The sequence below is a fragment of the Pongo abelii genome, chromosome 1 (genome assembly GCF_028885655.2).
Source record: "Pongo abelii isolate AG06213 chromosome 1, NHGRI_mPonAbe1-v2.0_pri, whole genome shotgun sequence".
NCBI lineage: Eukaryota > Metazoa > Chordata > Mammalia > Primates > Hominidae > Pongo > Pongo abelii.
In genome coordinates, this window is record NC_071985.2 from 8,448,814 (window position 1) to 8,469,657 (window position 20,844).

General features: G+C 43.1%; 1 long non-coding RNA gene and 1 pseudogene across 2 annotated transcripts in view; one reads left to right on the top strand and one right to left on the bottom strand.

Annotated features, from left to right (window-relative positions):
- Positions 1–2,571, bottom strand: part of LOC129060769 (uncharacterized) — a 71,866-nt gene extending 69,295 nt beyond the window's left edge. Inside the window, exon 1 of one of the 2 annotated variants that reach the window (XR_008527663.2) lies at positions 2,286–2,571. This is a non-coding gene — a long non-coding RNA (uncharacterized LOC129060769). The remainder of the gene's footprint in view (positions 1–2,285) is intronic. The other variant, XR_008527659.2, reaches the window with a different exon arrangement.
- Positions 2,572–6,676: 4,105 nt separating this feature from the next.
- On the top strand, positions 6,677–15,644 carry LOC100438126 (small ribosomal subunit protein uS17-like; annotated as a pseudogene).
- Positions 15,645–20,844: the final 5,200 nt, after the last annotated feature.

A 20,844-nucleotide genomic window follows, 5' to 3' on the forward strand; every position in this document is an offset into this window, starting at 1 on the left:
CAATTATAATGTATTGTAATCATCAATTAATCACTTATTTCATTTGTATTTCCCACTTCATTCTGGGTCTCCCACACAATGTTTGGTGCATGGTTTACAATCATTAAATATTTGCTGAATGAACGTATTAATCAGTGAAATAGGTTAGCTCTAAATTGAAAATTACAACTCCTGCCATCGATACGCAGGTAAAAAAGACAGCTGCTCATAGGTTACTTCCGTAATCCCTTCAATGAGACGAAAACTGATAGCAAGGATCACAGTTATTGTCATTGCCACAATTGAAAGACAATGATATATGTGCACCAGTCTTCACTACAATCTTTTTAAACACTTTAAAAAAAATTTTTGGTATTCAAATAATTTGTTTGTTTGTTTGTTTGTTTGTTGTTGTTGAGACAGGGTCTCCCTGTGTTGGTAGGGCTGGTCTCAAACTCCTGGGCTCAAGCAATCCTCCCACCTCAGCCTCCCAAAGTTCTGGGACTGCAGGCGTGAGTCACCATGCCTGGCGAACATCACTCCTAGAACAACAAAGTATTAGAACTGGCTCATGATCAGCCAGGTCCCCAGTTGTGGAGAAAAAGTATTCTCTCTCAGGACTTGAATATCAACCCTTGTGGGAGAAGCTTATGTCTGGAGTTGGATTTCACTCAGATAATACATGGCAGAGCTGACTATTCCCCAGCAGCAACCCAAGTCTAAGCATTTGCCTCTGCTGTAGCTAAGGGATAGATAGACATTTCTGTTAAGTTGAACTATTCCCCAAAACAGAATAAGCATATCCTGCCCAAAGGGAAGTTTATAACATCAAGACCATCTTAAGGATTGGATTTGGGTGCAGACAATGAACCTGAGAACCATACAGTTTTAGAGCTTCAAAGCTTCTTAGAGAGAGATGACCAAATGTCCCAGTTTCTCCAGGATAGTCCCAATTTATGCCTGTTGCCTTGGTGTAATTTCAAAGGCACCCACTTTCACTCTAGAAAGTTAATTATATGGTCAACCTGCTCAGAAATGATCTAATGCTCACTTTACGTAAGAGATGCTTGTAACCTGGAGCAGTGAAGTGACTCACCCAGTCACATAGCTAGTGGGACTGTGTGCCCATTCGCTGTGGGACTTTCACCATTGCAAGTGGTAACAAACATTTTCTTTTTGCAGAAAACTCAGGAGAAAGCCTTCACCTCCCTATCATGTAATTCTCTAATGACATGAATAAAAACAGAAGGAAACTGTCTTAGAGACATTCACTTTCCTAAGGCTTAAACTATGGAAGGATTTCTTCATTCATAAAGGAAATGCATATGTTTAGAGAAAACATTTCAATCGGAAAAAAGGGTCCAGATTCAGGCCTCGAGAGGGTTCATGGATCTCTCGCAGGAAGGAATTCAAAGTGAGTTGCAGAGTACAATGAGAAGAGATAGTTTACTGAAAGCTACTCAGTTACAGAGCGAGAATGTCCTCAGAAAGCAAGATGAGGAATGCACCATCTTTGTTTTAAACTCTTCTTATATAGGGATCTTATCTATGTAAAAGCTAAGCTATGTCTACATGCGGGTAAGCCGAAAAAATGACATTTATTACCTTGTTGATTTAAAGAAAGTTATCCTTGGCATTTTAGTGCGTAAGTACATCAAAGCACGACTATAGGCACCTTAAAAGCACATATTGTTTTGCAATATTGGGACATCTGGGCATTTTGTTGTCACAGGAGTTTGTCCTTGCAGGCGTTATTAAGCTGTTTCCTTGGTGGTAAACATCTTACGACCGTGGGTCGTGCTGGCAAGGAATGCGTCTTGCTAGTTTTAAGATGCAGTTGATTTGAAAATGATGTCACCCTGGCTCTCCTATGTCCCTGTTTCCCTAACAATTCCACCATCATATTGGCCTCATCTCAAGTACAACTCAAAATCCTTGATTGTGGGTATACTGAGGGTGGTGAATTTCAGCTTACACTTAACGCTGCTGGGTAAAGTCCAGCCAGGATTGTGCCTATTCCTGGCATGGGGATAGGAGATGGGTGTTGTGGCTACAAGGTCAGCACTAATTTGTTGACATATGATGAATCTGTACACTGCATTAGACATTAGACATTTATGGACATTTAAAAAAGTATTTGTATAAAACACTTTCCATTCCTTGCTACATAATGTTTTGGATCCTAAAACAACTCAGTACAGAGGTCAAATTTTGGAGTTCAGCAAAGGCTCCAGTAATGTTACGCAATATATGGGACCTTCGCTGACGAAAGAGCTATTGGGTAATTTCATGATGTGACGACCTACCTCTCACATACCCAATTTGTCACCTCCTTTCTTCCCTCTCTGTCCTACCTCGGCTCAGGCTTTGTCACTTTTTATATGGTTGTCACTTGGCTCCATTCTAATGCATCCTGGAGACCACTCTTCTCCATTCTAATGCACCCTGGAGACCACTACAATCTCTGTTACTTACTAGGTGAAAAATCCTTTAATAATTCTCCATTGTCTGTAAGATGAAAGTCAGGCCGGATGTAACGGCTCAAACCTGTAATCCTAGCTCTTTGGGAGGACAAGGCAGGAGCTGAAAAGTTCGAGACCAGCCTGGGCAACAGGGCAAAACCCTGTCTCTACAAAAAATACAAAAATTAGCCAGTGTGGTGGCACATGCCTGTGGTCCCAGCTACTCAGGAGGCTGAGTCGGGGGATCCCTTCACCCTGGGAGTTCAAGGCTGCAGTGAGCCATATTGCATCACTGTGCTCCAGCCTGGGCAGCAGAGGAGACCCTTTTTCAAAAGAAAAAAACTGAAGAAATGAATATGTGAAAGAATGAATTAATTCATGAAAGAATAAAACTCTTAGCATGGTGCAATGAAAGCTGGCGGTTATTGTACCTGCCTGTCCACAAAGCTTTCTCATGGTTCACAGAGCAGGAATGTGACACAGGGCTGGCCTATCAAAATGCCCCTTTCCCATCGTCATGTGATTCAACTAGGGTGGTCGTGTGACTGAAGCCACAGAAATCAGAGCTCCACCCTTGTATTTTTTTTTTTTTCTTTTTTTTTAAGACAAAGTTTTGCTCTTGTTGCCCAGGCTGGAGTGCAATGCCACGATCTCAGCTCACTGCAACCTCTGCCTCCCATGTTCAAGTGATTCTCCTGCCTCAGCCTCCCGAGTAGCTGGGATTACAGGCATGTGCCACCACGCCTGGCTAATTCTGTATTTTTAGTGAGATGGGGTTTCTGCATGTTGGTCAGGCTGTTCTCGAACTCCCGACCTCAGGTGATCCACCCGTCTTGGCCTCCCAAAGTGCTGGGATTACAGGCGTGAGCCACCGCATCTGGCCCACCCTTGTACTTTTTGTTTGGAGCTGTACAAGAGGCAATTTCGCCTCTGAAATCACAATAATAGAGGACTATGAAGTTGGGGCTGTCTGGTGAGGTGACTCATAGTTACAGCACTTTAGGGGGCCAAGGCGGGAGGATTGCTTGAGCTCAGGAGTTTGAGACAAGCCTGGGCAACATAGTGAGACTTTGTCTCAAATAAAATATAAAATAATAAAATATTAAAAATCAAACAAAATAAAAAAGTTTATTTTTTTATTTTTGTTTTATTTTTATTTTATTTATTTTATTTATTAAAAAACAGGCAAAGACTTGCATATTAGAAGAGAATATGAATAAACAAAGGAAAGAAAGTAAAAGAAATAGATGGCAGTTTGGAGTATGAGAGCCACCGAATCCCTATTACACCCTCTCTCAGGGTTCTCTTGATACCTTGAACTGCCTCAGTGTGTGCCAAGCTAAATGATTCTCCCCTCCCCTTACTTTCCTAAAGCTTGAGAGTTTCTGTTTTGTTTTGTTTTCCTGAAGGATGCTAAGTCATTAATTCATTAGTTTTATCTTTACCCACTACAAACTAATGAGTCCTGTTTAATACTACTGCCATTCTGGTCTTTTCTTAGACACTCTTGTCCACTTTGCAAAATTTCCTCCTGTTACTTCCCAGTGTAAAAGCTCTACTGGAACAAACAGGCCTGAGTGTATCCCTGAGTCACCTTCCAGCTCTGTTCTTTGTTCTTGATCTGCCTTCCGGGAACGTTCTTCCACTGTATCCCTTCTACTCCACTAATGACAAAACTCCCCATTCTTCAAGACTCAGTTCAAATTTCACTTCCTTCTGAAGCCTTTCCAGCTCATTCAAGCCAGAAATAATCACTCTTTATTAAACGCTATAACCAGCATCATTTCTGTCTTTTCTTGTATTTTGGATAATCGTACACAACTGGACTCTTACCCATCCAGAGCCTTTTTCATTTTCTAGAATGTTTAGTAGAGTCCTGTGTACAGCAGTGCTCAATGAATATTTGGTGAGCAAATATCCCTATAGGCATAAGTGATTGGTTTTTCAGGAACCAAACAAATCTTTCCTAAATGAAGATTATGAGATACATGACCTACTTCTAGAATCCGTGAAATCTTTTGCTAATTCACCCATAAGTGCTACCTTCCCACCTCACACACACATGTGCATGCACAAACCAATACACTTCCTTTCTGAGGGTAACAGTGTAGGAACCTCACCTCATAAAGAGTATGAGTGGCTCACGCCTGTCATCCCAGCACTTTGGGAGGCCAAGGCTGGCGGATCACCTGAGCTTAAGAGTTCAAGACCAGCCTGAGCAACATGGTGAAACCCTGTCTCTACTAAAAATGCAAAAAATTAGCCGGGCGTGGTGGTGCCTGCCTGTGATCCCAGCTACTTGGGAGGATGAGGCAAGAGAATCACTTGAACCTGGGAGACTGAGGCTGCAGTGAATTGAGATCACGCCACTGCACTCCAGCCTGGGCAACACAGCGAGACTCTGTCACAGACACACAGCAAAAAGAGTACATGTGAATTTAGAAAAACTGGAGGGTTTCCATGGAAAATGTGGAAATTTTTTAGATAGAGAATTGTGCTTAAATATTTAGAGATGTGATAATACACACATAGTTCAGGGGGTCTTACCCGACACTTGGAAACACCAACCCTAAAAGAATGTGATTGAGATAGGAGAGATTTTCACTGTGAAGGTGGATATACTTGTTTGCAGGCTTTTCTTACTCCAGGCACATCCATTTGGGAATTTTTTAAATGTGCTTCCAAAAGTCATTTCTGGAATCCTTTGGGAATCGGCTTGGCTTTCTTGTTGTTCAAGTGAATCCACATGTCTGTAACACCTCAGGCAAAATGTGAACTAAACACCATGATGGCATGTCCACAGAGCCATGAGTTTGAGAGCAGTCTTCTCGCTTTGGTGGTGGGGATAAATTAGAGAAACAGACCATGAGCAGAAGGAAGGCAAGACATTGGACAGGGTAGTTATCACAGCGATTACTTGTTGTTTATAAAGTACATAGGGATAGGAATGAAGCGTGGCTGGCTTTCTGTCACCTAATGTGATATATCTGGAAGGTATGTCATCCAGTTCTCTCTCTCCAAGTTCACGGGGATGCTGACAACCTGTTGTCCCAGACCTACATGAAAGAAAAACCTCTGGCCTTATCCCAAACTCATTGCATACTTTTCCTTTTTAAAAAAAAAAAAAAAAAAAAAGCATACAAACACATTTTCCAGCAGGGACACTTCAAAGCAATTGCTGATTCATTGATCCATTCATTCAGCAAACAATTATGGAGTGTCTATTATGTGCCAGACATCATGGTAGATGTTCAGGAAAATTAATAAAAATAAAATATGATCCCTGCTCTCCAAAGCTGCTCAGAGCTTTATAGGAAAGAAATACCAAGGAACACAATAGCAATACAACAAAGTAATGATAATATCAATAATGATAGTGGGTAGCAATTATTAAAAATGTAACACATGCCAGGCATGAGGCTGACTGCCTTTATACATTATTTAATAATTTTTTTTTTTTGAAATGGGACTTCACTGTCACCCAGGCTGAAGTGCAGTGGTGCAATCTTGGCTCACTGCAGCCTCCATCTCCCAGATTGAGGCAATTCTCCTGTCTCAGTCTCCCAAGTAGCTGAGATTACAGGCACACGCCACCATGCCTGGCTACCTTTTTCTTTTTTTTTTTCTTTGAGATGAACTCTCGCTCTGTCACCAGGCTGGAGTGCAGTGGCATGATCTCGGCTCACTGCAAGCTCCACCTCCCAGGTTCATGCCATTTTCCTGCCTCAGCCTCCTGAGTAGCTGGGACTACAGGTGTCCACTACCACGCCCAGCTCATTTTTTGTATTTTTAGTAGAGACAGGGTTTCATTGTGTTAGCCAGGATGGTCTTGATCTCCTGACCTCATGATCTACCCGCCTCGGCCTCCCAAAGTGCTGGGATTACAGGCGTGAGCCACTGCGCCCGGCCCATGCCCAGCTAATTTTTCTATTTTTAGTAGAGACAGGGTTTCGCCATGTTGGCCAGGCTGCCTCAGCCTGCCTCAGCCTTCCAGAGTGCTGGGATTACAGGTTTGAGCCACCACGCCTAGTCTACGTTATTTAATTATTACAATACACTATGAGTTTTACAGATGTGGAAACTGAGGCTTAGAGAAATTAAACAACTTAGTGAAAATTAGAGAGGCAGTTAACTCTAGAACCAGGAAACCTAAGTTTACCTGCCTCTAGAGCTTATGATTTTAACTACTAGGTCAAAGAAAGCACAGAGAAAAGTGGGTATTGACTCCCTGGATCATGAACCAGATCTTGGAAATAAGTGGGAATTTGCCTGTGGAATCAAAAGAAGCTGGGTGGGGTAAATGCTGTGAACCTCCCTCGGAGGAGCCACTTGGGCGGCCAGCGTGGATAACCACCTAGCATGGCTCAATCGCCACCATCTCTGAGTAGTGTGAGTCCCTAGGCCAGCACAAGAAGGCCTCTAGTGAAAACACCTTTGCAAAGATTCTAACAGTGAAAGAAGTATAGTGTGGCTGATTGCACCTTGCTTCTAGTCTCACAGGCTGGCTGTCCCCACTCATTTCTGTGCATAGGCCAAGCTAACCATGGGAGAAATTTAGTCCATAATTCAACTTTAAAGCAATGATGATCATAGTCTCTCCCTAAAACTGATCCCTTCCTTGTTCTGGGACTGAAACTGCCTTTGTAAGACTAATGAAAGCCCACAAGATTAGGATTAGCCTGAATTCTGCTAAAATGGTAGATGTAGCTAAATGATAACCAGTCATGTGGCCTAGCCTGTTTTTCTGTGATCCCTTACTGCTCCGGAGTCACGTGGCCAGAGGTCACAAGGTTTGAGACTTCTCCAATTGTTCCTATAGATAACATCACTATTGTGGAACCTAAGGTTGCTCTTTTGAGATCTTTTTCAGACTTCTGCATTCTAGCAACTGACGGACCCCACCCAGACCTGTGACTCCTGGCTTGATCAGTCCTGTGGCCCCTATCCAGAGGCTGACTCAGCACGCGGGTTCCCTTTCCATAGCCCTATGATTTCACTCTTTTTTTTTTTTTTTTTTTTGAGATGGAATCTCTCCCTGTCACCAAGGCTGGAGTGCAATCTCAGCTCACTGCAACCTCTGCCTCCCAGGTTCAAGCAATTCTCCTGCTTCAGCCTCCCAAGTAGCTGGGATTGTAGGACGTGCCACCACACCCAGCTAATTTTTTTTAACTTTAGTAGAGATGGGGTTTCATCATGTTGGCCAGACTGGTCTCGAACTCCTGACCTCGTGATCTGCCTGCCTTGGCCTCCCAAAGTGCTGCGATTACAGGCGTGAGCCACGGCACCCAGCCTTACATTTCTTAGAGTCTGTTAAATTAAATTTAGTCTAAATCTGCCTCCTTACATATCTTAAGTTCAGCCTAAAGTTTTATCTGTACATGGTGAACTATACCCTAAATGGAGGTATAAATAGACTATAACCTACTCTTGTGCCAATCACTAAGTTTCAGTCAGTGAAGGATAGCAAACTGTTCCAATTGGGTTCACAGAAGACAAACGCCGAACTGTAACCAATCCGGCGGTTTCTGCACCTCACTTCCGTTTTTCTGCATGTCCTTTCCTTTTTCTGTCCATAAATCTTCCATCACATGGCTGTGGAAGAGCCTCTCTGAAGGTATTCTGGCTTGGGGGTTGCCTGACTCTCAAATTGTTCTTTGCTCAATCAAAGTCTGTTAAACTTAATTTGTCTAAGATTTTTCTTTTAAAAAGCCCCATAGACCAGATTATTGGCTACAGCTCTCTTGATAATCCTATTCCTCAATATGCAGACTGAAGAATGGGGCAGGCTACTTTTCAAATTTACTTAGATATGGCCAGGCATGTTGGCTCATGCCTGTAATCCCAGCACTTTGGGAGGCCAAGGCAGGCGGATCACTTGAGGTCAGGAGTTACAGACCAGCCTGGTCAACATGGTAAAACCCCATCTCTACTAAAAGCACAAAAATTAGCATGGCATGGTGGCATGCGCCTATAATCCCAGCTACTCAGGAGGCTGAGGCATGAGAATCACTTGAACCCGGAAGGGTGGTCGGAGGTTGTAGTGAGCTGAGATTGCACCACTGCACTCTAGCACTCCAGCCTGGGCCACAGAGTGACACTCCATCTCAAAAAAAAAAAAAAAGACATTTACTAAGGTAGGCTGGCTCTGGACTCACTGCCTATGGGTTAGCCCTGCTTCACACACACAAAAAAGAAATGTACTTACTTAGATAGGAGTTTGTGGAACACACACAAAGCTTTACATTATCTCTATAGCCAAAGTGACAGAATCATTTTGGAACGATTCTTCTTGTATCTTTATGAAGACCTTTAATTCTCTATATCTTGTCAACTTTACGCCCTCAAACTGACTCTCTCTTTAGCTTTCAATCCTTTGTGAAAGCTCACTTCTTTTAAAAACTCTTCTGTAGTACTGAGCAAGGGAATCCCTCTCCAACAGAATGGCTTCCTTATTCAGAATATGAAGGAAAAGATAAAGGAATGAAAAAGCAGAAAAATGTAGGTTTTCAGAAATATCCATGCCCTACTTCAGGTATTTTATTCAACATTTGTTGGTTTAAAAAAAAAAATTTTTTTTTTTTACTGTCACCCAGGCTGGGGTGCGGTGGCATGATCTTGGCTCACTGAACCTCTGCCTCCCGGGTTCAGAGGATTCTCATGTCTCAGCCTCCTGACTAGCTGGGATTACAGGTGAGTGCCACCATGCCTCGCTAATTTTTTTTGTATTTTTAGTAGCAACAGTGTTTCACTATGTTGGCCAGGCTGGTCTAGAACTCCTGGCCTCAAGTGATCTGCCTGCCTTGGCATCCCAAAGTGCTGAGATTACAGGTGTGAGCCACCACACCTGGCCATCATAAATCTTACTGATGGACTGGTTTCTCTCATACATTTGGCAATCAAGTAATAATTTAAAAAAAATACGTGACAAGCTTTGAAAAAAAAACAAATAAATACTAGGCATATTCACCTTTTCTTGTTGCATAAGAAAGTGCCGCACACCTGGGCAGGGTGGCTTGTGCCTGTAATCCCAGCTACTCTGGAGGACAAGGCTGGAGGATCAATTGGGACCAGGAGTTCAAGATCAGCCTGAAACATAGCAAGATACCTCCGTCTCTTAAAAAAAAAAAAAAAGGAAAAAAATTTAAAAAATTAGCAGGGCATGGTGACAGGCACCTGTAGTCCTAACTACTCAGGAGGCTGAGGCAAGAGGACTGGTTGAGGCCAGGAGTCTGAGACCAGCCTAGCAACATAGTGAGACCCCCATCTCTACCAAAAAATTAAAAATTAGCCAGGCATGGTGGTGCATCCCCGTATACTACTCAGGAAGCTGAGGTAAAAGGATTACTTGAGCCCAGGCATTGGAGGCTGTAGTGACCTATGATTGTGCCACTGCACTCCAGCCTGGGCAACAGAGAGACCCTGTCTCTAAAAAAAAGAAAAAAAAAAAAGATATCACTAATTTAGCAGCTGAAAATGATGCTCATAATATTAGCTCATAGTTCTGTAGGTACAGAGAGGTTCAGCAGGGTCCTAGGCACATGACAGCCAAAGGCAAAGGTCAAGATGTTAGCTGGGGTTAGTTGTTATCTGGAGACTGGAGAAGAAACTATTCCAAGATCAGCCTGGTTTTGGTAGAATTTGAGTTCTTGCAATTGATGTGCCGAAGTGCTTTTTTCCTTGGTAGCTGTCGGTAAGGGCTGTTCTTGGTTCCTCAAAGTTGCTTACATTTCTTCTCAGCAGCCTTTGCCATCTTCAGAGTCAGCCGTGGAGCACGGAGTCCTTCTCACTTTCTGAGTCTCTGTGATTTCGTCTTCGGCCCTCTTTTCTGCCCCCTTCTTCTATCAGCCAGAGAAAGTTCTCTGCTTTTCACGGTCCATTTGCGTAGATCAGGCCCACCGGAAAACCTTCCTCTCTTAAGGTAAACTGTGTCCTACAGAGCTGTAAGTAAGAATTTAACAACGGGAGTGGTAGCTTCCCGGATTCACAGACTCCAGAGATTAGGATATGGAATCCTGGGGGGCTGTTTTTAGAATTCTGCCTACCACATTAAGGTGTCAGTAAATAAAAGTACAGAATTTCCAGTTAAATATTAATTTCAAGAAAACAACAAATGTATATATTTTTTAGCCTGAATATGTCTCATGCAATATTTGGGACATACATAAACATTTTTGTTGTTTACCTGAAATTCAAATTTAATTGGCCATTCTATACTTTTACCTGACAACTCTAATAAATACAATCCACTATTATCACATTTCTTTGCTTTAGTATGCCAGAAATGCTAATTTCCACATGTACAGAGACAATCATTTAATAATATTACATGTTCTAATGAATCCACTTTCACACAGAAACTACTTAATTTATATCTACTGATTCAAAAATATTATTATTATTGAGATAAAGTCTCATTGTGTTGCCATTATTATTATTATTATTATTATTATTAGAGATAAAGTCCCACTCTGTTGCCTGGGCTGGAGTGCAGTGGACTGCCTCAGCCTCCCGAGTAGCTGGGATTAAAGGCATGCGCCACCACACCTGGCTAATTTTTGTATTTTTAGTAGTGACAGGGTTTCACCATGTTGACCAGGCTGGTCTCAGGCTCCTGGCCTCAAGTGATCCACTCACCTCAGCCTCCCAAAGTACTGGGATTACAGGCATGAGCCACCACACCTAGCCAAAATTATTATATTTAAACGTAAAGGGAAGAAAATGGGACACTTTTGAATGCCCATTATGTACCAAGCACCAAACTAGGCATGTAAAGAGGAGAAGGAAGAGGAGAGAGAGAGAGAATACGAATTATGGGCAAATATCTACTTTTTTTTTTTTTTTTTTTTTTTTTTAGACAGAGTTTCACTCTTTTTGCCCAGGCTGGAGTGCAATGGCACAATCTCAGTTCACTGCAACTCTGCCTCCTGGGTTCAAGTAATTCTCCTGCCTCAGCCTCCTGAGTAGCTGGGATTACAGGTATGTACCACGACGTCTGGCTAATTTTGTATTTTTAGTAGAGACAAGGTTTCTCCATGTTGGTCAGGCTGGTCATGAACTCCCGACCTCGGGTGATCATCCTGCCTCGGACTCCCAAAGTACTGGGATTACAGGCGTGAGCCCCTGCGCCCAGCCTAAATATTCTACTTTTGCCTCACAATAGAACAAGCACAGAAAAACTGTATTGGTCAGATACTCTATCTCCATTTCAAAAACTGTTTTAATCATGTCTTTTTTTTAGTTTTTATTTTTCGTGTAGATGGGGCCTCACTGTGTTGCCCAGGCTGGTCTCGAACTCCTGGCCTCCAGCGATCCTTTTTTGTATGTTTGATGCTTTGACATCTTGGGGCCTTACTGACCCTGGAAAGAGGCCTCCTCTCCGGGCTAACAAATTCCTAGAGGTAGGGAACATTTTGCCTTGCAGCACACCTCACATGTGCAAACCAGACAAGCCAGGGCCCAGACTCCCACCCGCCTCCTTCCTTGGGCTCTCTCAAGGCTCTCACACTCAGGGCCACTATCCACCATGTGTCCTGTTTACCTCAGGACCAGTTACCAAAACTAGGGGCATCACCCCCAACCCCAAGGCCCACTGAAATTATTCAAACCAGCTGACCCTGAACCTGCTCAGCCTACTTACCCTGCCTAGCCTGTTCCTTCCTGCAGAACCACAGTAAAGTCTCTTGCTCCTGTTTACCCCTCGCTCCCTCTGTGTCCCTACAGACCCCAGTGCTTCCCCATGTGGCCCTGTGTGGCCTGCTGTAGCCCGTTTGCAGGGATCTGTGAGTACAAATAACTTCTTCCCTTATGACAGTCATTTCCATGTCTGCGTGCCTTACCATACCTGATTCAGACACATTTCAGGTATCCCTGAAACACCTTTAATGAAGTACCTAATTTATGCCTATGGCTTTGAAAATCACTGGGCAGTAGGAAGGATTGAGAACACAAGGATAAATAAGACTCAAGCTTGGCTGTCAAATTTTTCAGCATTCTGGTCGGAGGGTGTACTTCTGTCCACGTATAGCCCCAGGAAGCAAACGGTTTAGGTAGGGAGAGAGAAGTGCTGAGACTGTATATTTCATGCTGCAAGTTTCCAGGCGAAAGCCTTGGTTCTTAAAGCAATGCCTTGACATTATCCTCCCACCTCATCGCTTCCTTCTCACCCAGAAGCTGGAGACGGGACATCAGGCCTTCTGGAACATTGTGAAGTCTTCGCAACAGCAGGCCTCAGGGTTTTTTTCACTAGAACCCATGGGAGAGGAATATAATAGTACATAGCCACTGTGTGTACATATACAAATACATAATCATATACAAATAGGAAACAAAAGCTTCCACAACAAAATTTACCCTTACACACTTTTTTTTTGAGACAGTCTCTCTCTGTTGCCCAGGCTGGAGTGCAGTGGTGCAATCTCAGCTCACTGCAACCTCTGCCTCCCGGGTTCAAATGATTCTCCTGCTTCAGCCTCCCAAGTAGCTGGGATTACAGGTGTCTGCCACCATGTCCAGTTAATTTTTGTATTTCTAATAGAGACAGGGTTTCACCATGTTGGCCAGGCTGGTCTTGAACTCCTGACCTCAGATGATCCACCTGCCTCGGCCTCCCAAAGTGCTGAGATTACAGGAATGAGCCACCGCGCCTGGCCCCCTTACACACTTTGGTATTTTCTCCTTGTTTATCCTTTCTTTTGTTCTATTTTGTCTGCTTTGTTATTTTTAATCTTGCTGATCCTAATCCACCAAATTGATTTTATGATTTACTAAGGGGTCAGGGAATAGAGTCTGGAAAACATTGCTCTGAATATTGTGGATGAGAGAAAAATGGTGGCTGCAGTTTTCTCTCTGAGCTAATGAACAGATGAACAATCCCAATTAGGAACACACAATTTTCAGAGTTTGAGGCCCAGTTATAAATTTTTCTATCCTTTATTCATTGTCGTCTTCCTTTACTAGCTCTCAAACAGAACTACCATTTTGAAGTTTTGTCCAAATGGTAAGCCCCTGCCAGAATTTTCATTTTGAGATGGAATAAAGGTGTGTAGGACTTTTTAGATTGATGACCCGGGAGAGGTTTAGGGGATCGTGTATAGAAACTTTCAGGTTTTAACTATGTTTTGTAATGCGTTTTGTAATGCTTTGTAAAGCATGTAGCCATAACCTACCCGTAATGTAGGTTATGGGTACATGCTTACTAATTGTACTGTTCTCCATACTTTTTATATGTCAGAATTGTTTCATAATAATAAAAAGAGAATGGCAAAAATGGGAAAGAAATATCAAACACATTCATATAATAAGGATGAGCTAGGAAAAGGGATGAGCCATCTGAAAAAGAATTTTAGGCCGGGCGCGGTGGCTCATGCTTGTAATCCCAGCACTTTGGGAGGCCAAGGGGTAGGGGGCGGATCACCTGAGGTCAGGAGTTCGAGACCAGCCTGATCAACATCATGAAACCCCTTCTCTAATAAAAATAGAAAAAAATTAGCTGGGTGTGGTGGTGGGTGACGTTAATCACAGGTACTCAGGAGTCTGAGGCAGGAGAATCGCTTGAACCCAGGAGACACAGGTTGCAGTAAGCCAAGATCGCTACACTCCAGCCTGGGTGACAGAGTGAGGCTCTGTCTCAAAAAAAAAAAAAAAAATTCACAGCTGGGCATGGTGGCTTATACCTCTAATCCCAGCACTTTGGGAGACTGAGGTGGGAGAACCGCTTGAGCACAGGAGTTCACTGGAGACCAGCCTGGGCAATCAGTGAGACTTTATCTCTAGAAAAAAATATTTTTTTTAATTAGCCAGTTGTGGCGGTGCATTCCTATAGTCCCAACTACTTGGGAGGCTGAGGTGGGAGGATTGCTTGAGCCTGGGAAGTGGCGGTTGCCATGAGCTGAGATTGTGCCATTGTACTCCAGCCTGGGAGACAGAGTGAGACCCTGTCTCAAAAAATAATAATAATTAATGAATTATTTATTTGTTTTGTAATTTTAGATTCACGGGGTACATGTGTAGGTTTATTACATGAGTCTATAGCTTGATGTTGAAGTTTGGGCTTCTAATGATCCAGTCACCCAAGTAGTAATCATAGTACCTGATAGGTAGTTTGTCAAAGAATTTTATATACGACATATCAAGTTGAAAACTTAAGACCCAAACTCCAGTTGCTTGGTGGGAACCAAAAGCTAATTCTCAGTTACTTTTCCCATGTTCATTCCCATCCTCCTCTAAGATGTATACTAACGATAATAGCTAACATTTATTGAGTACATATTCTGTCTCAGACTACACAACTAGTGTCACCTACATCTTTTCACTTAATCCTCACAATAACCTTCAGGAGAAGACTCTGTTATTATCCCCACTTTAGAGATAAGAAAAACAGTATTAGGATGGCTAGGTAACTTGCAAAACGTTATACACCTAGTAAGAACAGGCGGAGCCAGAAATCCAAATCAAATTCCCTTAACCTCCAAAATCTACTGTCTCACAGAAGACAATGAAGAAAGAAGTGTATGTTAGTCCATTTTCACGTGGCTGATAAAGGCATACCCGAGACTGGGTAATTTATAAAGAAAAAGAGATTTAATGGACTCACAGTTCCACGTGGCTGGGAAGGCCTCACCATCACGGCGGAAGGTAAAAGGCACATCTTACATGGTGTCAGACATGAGAGAATGAGAGCCTAGTGAAAGGACTTTCCTGTTATAAAACTGTCAGACTCTTTTTTTAGGTGACCAGGAAGACGGCAGACATTCAGACAGACGGTGCCTACTAAAAGCAGCTGACCATCTTTGAAAACAAGAAGAGGGTCCTGCTGGGAGAAACTAACAAGGAGAAGTCCGCGCTGTACTACAAGAACATCGGTCTGGGCTTCAAGAGGCTATTGAGGGTGCCCACATTGACAAGAAATGCCCCTTCACTGGGAATGTTTCCATTCGAGGGTGGGTTCTCTCTGGCGTGGTGACCAAGATGAAGATGCAGAGGATCATTGTCATCTGCCGAGACTTCACTACATCTGCAAGTACAACCGTTTTGAGAAGGGTCACAAGAACATGTCCGTACAACTGTCCCCCTGCTTCAGGGATGTCCAGATCAGTGACATCGTCAACAGTGGGCAAGTGTCGGCCCCTGAGCAAGATGGTGTGCTTCGATGTGCTCAAGGTCACCAAGGCCACCAGCACCAAGAAGCAGTTCCAGGAGCTCTGAGGCTGGACATTGGCCTGCTCCCCACAATGAAATAAATTAATTTTCTCATTCCCAGGCAAAAAAACAAAAAACAAAAAACAAACAAAAAACCCATCAGATCTCATGAGACTTACTCACTACCACGAGATCAGTATGGGGGAAACTGTCCCTACGATTCAATTATCTCCCACTGGGGCCCTCCTATAACACGAGGGTATTAGGTGAACTGTAATTCAAGATGAGATTTGGGTGGGGACACAGCCAAACCATATCAAAGTGATATACTGTTTAATTTAATCCCTTGTAATAATAGATCACCTGTTTAGAATGAATGTATTAGAGCAGCAGAATCTTTTACCTCCAGTCATTAAGAATTAAGACAGAGATGGCTGTGTTTATAGCTACTGGAAACTTAATGAGGGAGACAGTCCAGCAAACAGAGTCTTTGGGGAAATCTGGCATCTTTGAGGCAATCTGTATGACAGAGAAAGTTTATTAATAAGCCACATATGGCCACCCTTGCCACATCAGGAAGGCACATGTGTGGTACAGGCAGCTGTGATAGCAGCCGTGGGGCCTGGAGAGTTCCAGTCCCAGGTTTTATGAGGCGTTAGTGGAGATTTGAAGCAAGCACACAGTAGCAAGCAGTCCTCTTGGGACAGCCCCACCCTTTTGTGTCGTTGTTATATTTTTCAATCTCTCTTGTAAAACTGCCTATGTCTCTGCCTTTCAGCCCCAGGGAAATAACAGCTCTATTGAATAAAGCATCCAATCACCAGAAGCTGTAAGAATCATTCTCATATACGAAGAGGCGTGCAAACTTAGAATGACATGCAGAAGTGGTGCTGAGGAATAGGGGTGGGGGGAAGTAGATAAGAATGTTGGGTTAGAACTCATTGGAATTCCTTACCACTCATTAGCTATCTAAACCTAAGCAAGCGGCTGGCGCGGTGGCTCACGCCTGTAATCCCAGCACTTTGGGAGGCCAAGGCAGGCAGATCACCTGAGGTCAGGAGTTCAAGACCAGCTTGGCCAACATGGTGAAACCCTGTCTCTACTAAAAATACAAAAATTTGGATGTGGTGGCGTGTGCCTGTAATCCCAGCTACTCAGGAGGCTGAGGTAAGAGAATCGCTTGAGCCTGGGAGATGGAATTTTCAGTGAGCCGAGATCATGCCACTGCACTCCAGCCTGGGCGACAGAGCAAGACTCTCTCTCAGAAACAAACAAACAAACAAACAAACAAACAAACAAGCTAAACCTAATCAAATCTGGGTGTCATCACTCTGAGTTTCTGAGTTTTTCCTCTAACGGAAACTTTTAGTCCTTTAACATGCTTCAAAATTTGCCTTCTTAAAGAATAAAATATAAATAGGGTGCCTTTTCTTGGTCAAAAACACCTGTCATGGGACTGGGCATGGTGGCTCATGCCTGTAATCCTAGCACTTTGGTAGGCCAAGTCAGGTGGATCACTTTAGGTCAGGAGCTTGAGACCAGCCTGGCCAACATGGTGAAAACCCATCTCTACTAAAAATACAAAAAGTAGCCAGGCATGGTGGCGGGAGCCTGTAATCCCAGCTACTCAGGAGGCTGAGGCAGGAGAATCACTTGAACCTGGGAGGCAGAGTCTGCAGTCAGCCGAGATCACGCCACTGCACTCCAGCCTGGGCAACAGAGCGAGACTCTGTCTCAAAAAACAAAAACGAAAACAAACAACAACAACAACAAACACATCTGTCATGGGACAAACTCCAAAAAGTTTGTACATTGACATCCTCACCCCCAGTATCCCAGAATATGACCATATTGGGGGATTGGGTCTTTAAAGAGTTAATGAGGTTACAACAAGGTCACTAGGGTTCTAATACAATATGACTGATGTCTTTACGTGAAAAGGAGATTAGAACACAGACACAGAAGAAAAGACCATGTGAGGACACAGGAAGCAGATGGTCATCTACAAGCCAAGGAGAGAGGCCTCAGAAGGAACCAACCCTGCTGACACCGTGATCTCAGATTTTAGCCTTCAGAATTGTGAAAAAGTAAATTTCTGTTGCTGAAGCCACTCAGCTGTGGTATTTTGTTATGGAAGCCCCAGCAAACTAATACAGCTAATACAATACCTCACCTAATTAAGATAAAACGTATACAACCCCAAATTAAGAAATTGGTGCTTAATCATGGATGCTTGCTCAAAAAGGCATGGAGCAAAATTGATAAGAGCAGCAACTCCTTTGTATGTTGCAAGGTGCCAAGTACTGTGCTGAGCACTCGGCATGGATTGAATCATTTCACCCTCATAGTAGATCCTACAAACAGTATTGTTATTCTCACTTTACAAATGAGAAAACAGAATCAAAGAGCTTGTGGCACTCGCTTGGAATCACACAGCTAATCAGTGGCAGAGCTGAGATTAAAATCCATAGGCTGGGGCTGGCCGCGTTGGCTCACACCTATAATCCCAACACTTTGGGAGGCCGAGGCGGGCGGATCACCTGAGGTCAAGAGTTCAAGACCAGCCTGGCCAACATGGTGAAACCCTGTCTCTACTAAAAATACAAAACATTATCTGGTCATGGTGGCAGGCGCCTGTAATCGCAACTACTTGGGAGGCTAAGGAAGGAGAATCGCTTGAACCTGGGAGGCAGAGGTTGCAGTGAGCAGAGATCGTGTCATTGCACGCCAACCTGGGCAATAGGAGTGAAGCTCAGTCTCAAACAAACAAACAAGCAACAACAACAAAGAAATCCATAGGCTGTGCTCCTAATCCTTAGGAGATCCTGTAGATTCTTCAAGAAAAGGATGCAACCTTTGCAAAAGGACAGTCTACCCCCAATGCTTCTCTTCCTTCTTACTCTTCATTTCTTACCTATTCAACCTGCTTTTTCATCTTCCCACCTTACTAAAACTGCTCTCTCATGGGTCAAATGTAACCTCTTAATTCCAAAACATTGAATAGGTCAATTGGCATTTGGTATCCATTCTTTCCCCTTCTACGTCCCCCCAAATCAGTATTTCAGGGGATTAAAGGATACAAACTGGAATTTCCAGGATCCATTATCATTAGAGTTCTAGGTACAATTTAGGAAATTCTGTCTCGGATTTTGTTGTCTTTATCTTATTTGTTGGGTTTACTTTTTCCTTCCAACCCTTAAATGTTATCACCCAAGTCTCTGGCTTCGATTCCCTTCTTTTTTCCCACATGTTGTGTTTCTCGAGTTCATCTCCCAGGACATCATGCACAAATTTTAAGTAGGTAGCTCTCAGTGTCACCCAAGCCCCAGACTCACATGTTTTATATCTGCTGGGACCTCTTCTATCTGCCCTGCTGTCACCTGAGACCCAGCAGAACTCCACACCTACCTTTGCCCACTCCATCTTGACCCTCTCACCAATGCTGCTCTTCCCATCTCCTCCCAGTGCCTTTCCCATCTCCTTTCCAGTGCCACCGTTCAGTCCCATCGTGGGTACCAAAGGGCTTTTGGGTCCTGTTTCTCTTATTTCCTCTATCCAAACCATGCCACAGATCTCCTTTATTTCTCCCCTTTTTTAAATTCTACTGTTCTGTTGACACAGTCTAGGTTCTTACTGATTTATCTAGGAATCTGATGTGTTATTCTTTCTCTATAATTTCTTTTTACAAACTTTTCTGGTATACCTATCATATACAAGGCACTGGAGAAGCAAAAATAAAACGTATAAGGTCATTGTCTAAAAGCGTTCATATTGGAGTACGGGAGACAGGCGCATGCATCTATGTGAAATACCCACGGGCATGTGTATATTTAACTGCAATAGGAAATAAATTGACATAACAGTGATCTGAGCAAACTGCCTTGGGACAAACTAGAGAGGAGGAATCAATTCAGTCTTTGATGACAGAAAGGGATTAACAGAGGAAATGATATTTGAACAGGGCCTTGTTGAATGAAGAGGATTTAGACAGGTGAAAAATTGGACGGAGGGCATACCTAGGCTGAGAGAAGAGGATGAGGAAAGGGCGGAAGCCATGTGTGTGCTTGTTTGAGAGGAGGTCAAATTGTTTGGAGGAGCTAGAGAACAGGTGTGTGTGTGTGGTCAGGACGTGTCAGGAAAGAAGACTGGCAAAGTAAATTAGAGTCATGTTGAGAAGAGCTCTGACTATAATGTTACAGAAATTTATACCTTGTCTTGTAGGCAGTGAGGTATTCATTCAAAATTTTAAGCCACAGCCATGACATTTTTATATTTGTTTTTTGAACAGCCTGTCAGAAGGCTTTCTGGAGAATAAACGAAAGCTATGGTTTTCTACCTGCATTCCAATAATTCCAAATAGAGTCATGGACACCAACAATTAGATATAAATTTAAGTCGTGTATGTGACTGTGCATTTATCTGAAGAAAGTCTGTGCTGACACTCTCCAACAAAAATATAATGTGAGCCACACAAGTAGTTTTAAACCTTCTGGTAGCTACTTAAAAAATAAAAGGAAACAGCTGGGCGTGGTGGCTCATGCCTGTAATCCCAATACTTTGGGAGGCCGAGGTGGGTGAATCACTTGGGTCTAGGAGTTCAAGACAAGCCTGACCAACATGGTAAAACCCCTCTCTCCTAAAAATACAAAAATTAGCCAGACGTGGTGGTGGGCGCCTGTAATCCCAGCTACTCTGGAGGCAAAGGCAGGAGAATCGCTTGAACCCAGGAGGCAGAGGGTGCAGTGAGCAGAGATCGTGCCACTGTACTCCAGCCTGGGCAACAGAGTGAGACTCTGTCTCAAAAAAGAAAAAAAAAGAAACAGATGAAATATATTTTAATAATATTTAAATAATGTCTTTAACCCAATATATTCAACACATTATTATTTCAACATGCAGTCAATATCTTAAAAATTAATGGATGTATTTTACATTCCCTTTTTATCCCCTCATATGTGATCTTTGAAATCAGCTGTGTATCTTACACTTATAGCACATCTCAACTTGGACCCACCACAATTCAAGTGCCCTAGAGCCACCTGTGGCTAGTGGCTAGCATATTGGATAGTGCAGGTCTATATATTTTGTTTGTAGAAATGGGGACTCTCTATGTTGCTCAGGCTGGTCACAAACTCCTGGGCTCAACCTATCTTCCCACCTTGGTGTCCCAAATTGCTGGGATTACAGGTGAGAGCCACCACACTCAGCTGTCTATACATTTTTTTTGAGACAGAGTTTTCACTCTTGTCGTCCAGGCTGGAGTGCA